Source organism: Pygoscelis adeliae, unplaced genomic scaffold (assembly GCF_000699105.1).
Source record: "Pygoscelis adeliae isolate BGI_AS28 unplaced genomic scaffold, ASM69910v1 Scaffold55, whole genome shotgun sequence".
Taxonomy (NCBI): Eukaryota; Metazoa; Chordata; class Aves; order Sphenisciformes; family Spheniscidae; genus Pygoscelis; species Pygoscelis adeliae.
This window is the reverse complement of record NW_008824804.1, coordinates 592,346-597,584: the sequence shown is the minus strand read 5'-3', so window position 1 is coordinate 597,584 and position 5,239 is coordinate 592,346.

Sequence of the window (5,239 nt, the reverse complement as noted above, 5' to 3'; positions counted from 1 at the left end):
TGCTCCACGTCCTTCGTGCCAGGCGGCACGGCGCTTTCTCCTTTTCCGGCGTGCCTTTGAGGAATAACGCTGCTTCTCTGCTTCACGTTCGGTTCATTTCGGATTAACTCATGTTTGAAACAAATCGAGAGCTTCTGGCGAAGAAGTGTGGGGGTGCCGGGGTATTTCTCCAGCGTGCTTTTCTAGCAGCAAGTGCAAATTAGCACAGCAGTCCGGGGATTTTCTCCTGCGCTTGCTTGGTGCCATTTGCATCTCTGGGGCGGACGGGATGTCCCAGAAACTGTCCCTGCTCTGGGGCTGGGTGGCGTGCTCTGACATGCTGCTGAACGCGTACTATTGTTTTCCCTTCGGCAGAAAGCACCCGGTCGCTTCTCCGCAGAGGTCCTATGGCTCGGGATTGACCGGGGAGGCAGGAATATTGAATTCACATTTCTGAAAAGTTTCCCTTAATTTCTCTCACCCTGATCGAGCTTTTGTTCTTGCTCTGAGCCTTTCTCTTCCCTCCTTATCCGTTCTCTTTCAAAACTGTATTCCCTTTCTTTAGCCCTCGAGCAGACCAAATAATCGGGCCCTACTTTTAAAGATGCCCATAGCAGGTTTTTCACCTTCTTGCAGATATGCAGAGCGGAGGTGTCATCACACCGCTCTGGTATCTCCAAAAATGAGCAAAAAATGAGATCTTGTCCCCGTGCCACGTCACCAGCAAGTCTGTGCGCCTTCGCCCAAAGACACTAAGTGACAGTGCGCTCGGTAGGTGGTTTGAACAGCCTAATTTTGGACGGATTTCGTTAGGCTCTGGCTAATTCTGGTGCTCTCGTGTTGAAATGTCACTTCTATACCTGGCGCCTGCCGCAGAAGGCACCGTCTGTTTTGCATCCGAGTACAAATAAAACTCCGCCGAGTTCCGTCTGAGCTGGTGACCACCAGCACAGGGCCTTGGAGACCCACGCATCCTGGTCAGTTGTTCCCTTCCCCTGGGCTGTACCCTTGCGTCGGTGTTATTTTTTGCAGATTTGGGCTAGTAATTTTGGGGGAGAGAGGAAGGCCAGTTGTATGAAGGGAACGATTCTTCTTAAAATGCAACTAGGAGAAGGGACATCAGGGGAAAAAAGGGCTAAAGAAGTTATTTTCGTACATGGATGAATGAACACAGACTGGTTGGGAACATGTTTTCGAGGTGTAGGAGGCACAAGGGGACGGAGAACGTCCCAGTTGGGCTGGAAGGAGCCCTGGGCTGGAAACTGGGCACGGCATGAAGCGGCTGAGACACACTTTTGTACGATAAGAGAGAAACCAACGCTGCGCTCGGGTCCTGGGTGCCTCTGCCCGGGTTTTCACGCAGTGCTGTACTGGTTGGCGCTGAAATAGGTGGGGGCGCAGCTCTCCCTCAGGTTTCGGCAGGAGGCATCTTTAACTTTGAAGCAGATGATGGACCACAAACCACAGTGGTCACAATTCACTACAGTTGGGTTTTGTTGGGGGGTAATTTAAAAAAAAAAACAAAACAAAACAGTTTTCATCTCTCCCGCAAGGAGAGCTGGGTGAGTTGTGGAGAAAGGAGGGGTGCGCTGAGAGTTCACGTTCTCTCAAAATAAACCTAGTGGTTTCAGCATGGCCGAGAGGTTTGCTTGCTGCGGACGTCCCCGGCACAGCCTCTTGCGAATCCTTACGTGCTTGCTTGTGGAGCGCGCAGGTCCTCACTGAAGGGCAGGAGAGCCGGCATCTCCACGGCCTTTACATCAGGGTCGGGTTTCTGCCCATCCTGGTCAAAGATGGAAAAGGTTTTTTGGTGTTTTGGTTTGGTTTTTTTTTTTTCTTTCTGCTCCACTTAGCTCGGGTCATTTTCTACTCGTCTCTGAAGCTGCCCGGTTGTTACGAGACCAAGTTCTTGCTCCGTCCCTGGCTCGTGTGTTTAGAGACGCTGTGACAGGTTTTCCATCCTCATCTTTCAGAGGGGGCTCAAGCGTGTAAAACCTCCAGTTTCCCGTTGCCAAAAAGCGTGAGCTCTCTTCTTCTTTCCACACATGGCTCACCTACCTCCCCTCTCATTTCCCATCGCCTGTTTCCCAGTGTCTCCAAGGAAATCTTTGACCTCGCTGAACTAAGCCGGAGGCTTTCTACGGCTTGACGCCACTAAGTTACATGTTTTGAAGGAGTTTAATGGCTGCAGGAGCACAGCAGAGCCACGCAGCAGAGCACTTCTTTCCTGCCGCGGTCGTGGCCTTTGGGAGGTATTTGCACCCCATTTCTGTAGGCCTCTGATTTAGGTACCACGGGAAGGCAGTCTGGAGGACCCAGTGGGTGTAATTTAAAGGTCTCATAAGAATAACAGAAATAAATTACTCAAACTCTTGCCTGCAAAGGTACAGCTGCTGCAGAAAATACAGAAGCTGTTAGGCAAGTTCTAGCGTGTTTCGGTTGATGCTGGCCTGGATAAGTCCACAGATCGATACGTGAGGACCAGTCTTCTGAATTACTGGCATCCAGGAAGCGGTTAGCTTAAATGCAGTCACAGGCTAGATCCTCACCCTCCTTCTCCCTTTTCAGAATTACCACTCAGCATGCACGAATATGAGCCGCCCGCAATGACTGCAAGCTTTTCCTTCCTGAAAAAACACCACAATGTTTATCAATATACACTTTAGTCATACATCAAAACCACCGTGACTACTATCAAGACGATTCAGAAACCCTGGGATTACAGTATCTCTGTCAAGTTCTCCTTTCTCGCCGCGTCCACATTTATTTCACCTTTCCTACCCGAAGCAGAAACTTGTAGCAGCTTGAGAACCAGCTAGGCAAATGCACGTCTTCTGGGGCCGTGCGGCGGGGATTCACCAAACTACCCCGGCGTCCGGGGGGAAACCCAAGCGCATCGCTTCAGAGATGGAGCCAGAGCTGGGCTTCACTATGAAAATCCGCGTCTAGGTATGAATCAAGAGGGCGCGCCTGAAAGGGGACCGCTGGTTACGCTCTGTTCATCTTCGTAGCCCTGTAGGCAACGACTGCCGTGCCACCCCACCACCTGAAGTTGCAGAGCTGAGCCCGCACGTCAGGCAGTCTTTCCAGAAGCATCCGTGGGCCAGGCCGGGGACACTGCTGGGCAGCACCGCCTGCCCAAAGGATGCCACGATGGCTGTCGCTTCCCCGCAGCCCCAGGGTGAGCGTGTTATTTTGTCCCGGCAGCGTTGACTTCTCCTACTTGGAGGGGAGCTGCTGCCAAGGCCACCTCTGCAGAGGGGATGACTTCCTCGGTGCTCGCGATGAAGAGGAGGCCCTCCTGTCCTCTCCCTGAGGGGTGTGTGGGTTTCGTCCTGGGTACAAAGTGAGTTAATGAGCACCGTGACTGTCGTGGAGGAAGGGTTGCGAGGACGGGCGTAAAGCGACATGTCAGCCCAAAGCAGCACATCCCTAGAGGGCACAACCTCAGTGAAAGCACCTGGGATCTTGCATGGGTCTGGGGAGAAACATCTGCCCCAGGCCAAAACTGGGGTCGCTGCGGCCAAACTGATCACCCAGGATCCCTTTCAAGCCACCTCTCTAAATGTACCCGGCTGAAACATGCTTCTGTAGCTCCCACTTCTCGCCAGGGTAGACAGGAGATGGACACCTGCCCTGCAGCCACAAATCTGGGGCGTGATCTTGCCCGTGAGTTATCTTGGTCTGTCCATTGCATGTCTCCCAGGGGTAGCTTCTTCCCGTACCAGTTTCCGTAAGCGCTGCCAGCGCCGGTGTTGGTTTCTCTCGGGCGTGGAAGAGCCACGCTTGGAGTGCTGGCCACGCGTCCCGACGTCGTCCTCTCTGCTGGGCAGCTCTGGGGAAAGTTGCTTTCACTTCTCTCGGTTTTCCCCAGCTATAAAAGCAGGAACACTTTGAAGCCATGAGCTTCAGAATGATTTTGAAACTTCTTTGGTGCCTCCGTAGCACTTTGAGTAGGTGACCAGTCATCTCTCCTGGACTTTTCTTTGAAGAGACCCCTGCCACGACCCAGCAAAACCATTTAAACCACTCCTAGGTTGGGCTCCTTCTAATAGCTCTCTGCAAGGAGATCGAAAGCTCTGAAAGAATTGAACAAAACCCAGTTTTAAAGCCACCTCCTTTTCCACTGCCACAGCAGCAAGGCTCTCATTCCCCCCGCAGGACTTTGGGAATAGCTCATGGAAATCGTCCCTGGCCTCGCTGTGACCCTGATGTACAGGAGTTCAACTCCTCGCTCCTCTGTTCTTGACCCTGATCTCTTGAACAAGGTCTTTACAAGACTTTTGGGCCTATCTCAGAGGAAAAACACGTTTTTAAGAGAAAGACGAGTCGCTTACAGTTTGAGTGGAAGACTTTTTTTTTTTCCCTTTTTAGTTTACCATTTTGTTACTATATAAAATGCTGACATGATTTGAAAGCTCCAAGTTACAACATTATCACACAACCACATCATTTTTCTTCTGCCCTCTTCCTTCCTCCTCGCTTCGCGATCGTGGCCGCGTGTCCCCTTCCCTTTTTGCTTCCCGGCTGGTGACTTTGCCTTACTCAGGGCAGCCCCCGTCCCATCAAAACCCGAGAGCGCGGGGTGCTGCTGCGGCCGTCGCTTCGCGGCAGTGGCCCTTGAATATCCTGTGTGAGAGCTGAAGGTGTTGGCATGACAGGACTGACCCCTTGCGTGCCAAAACGCGTTGCTGTAGCCCTTCAGCGGCTCGTTTTGAGAGAAACCCAAAAGATGCTGTGAAACGTGCGGAGGAGCAAGCGCCAGCCGATGGTCCCCCAAAACGGGCAGGGGTATTCCCTTGGGCGTAAGGCCCGGAGGGCTCCGCGTTGCCAGAATAGAGCCTTGGGGACACGTGGCTCTACAGCACTGTAAGGATGAGCGTGGTCCGACCTCCCCTTCTACGTGCTCCTACAGTTTCCCACTGCCACATGCACGTCTACTTTGGTGTCAGTAGTTTGCCCGCTACCGCTTGATTATCCCTGCCACGGATGACGGAGAGCTGGCTCACCGGCTGCATAGCGCACTGCACTTCTGAGCTGGTAACGTAATAAAAGCTGCTTTTCTTGAAACGGCGGGCAGGCAGAACACCTCTAACTCAGCCCAGACTATTTCAGGTCCGAAGTGCTGTAACGGGCTAGTAAATGGGGCCAAATAGGAAGACCCCTGAAGCTAGCCCTGGTGCCGCCCCGTGGCTCGTTGTGCGTCCAAATGGGGATTTGATCCCTGTGTTACCGAAGGGCGCTCCGGACATACCGGAGA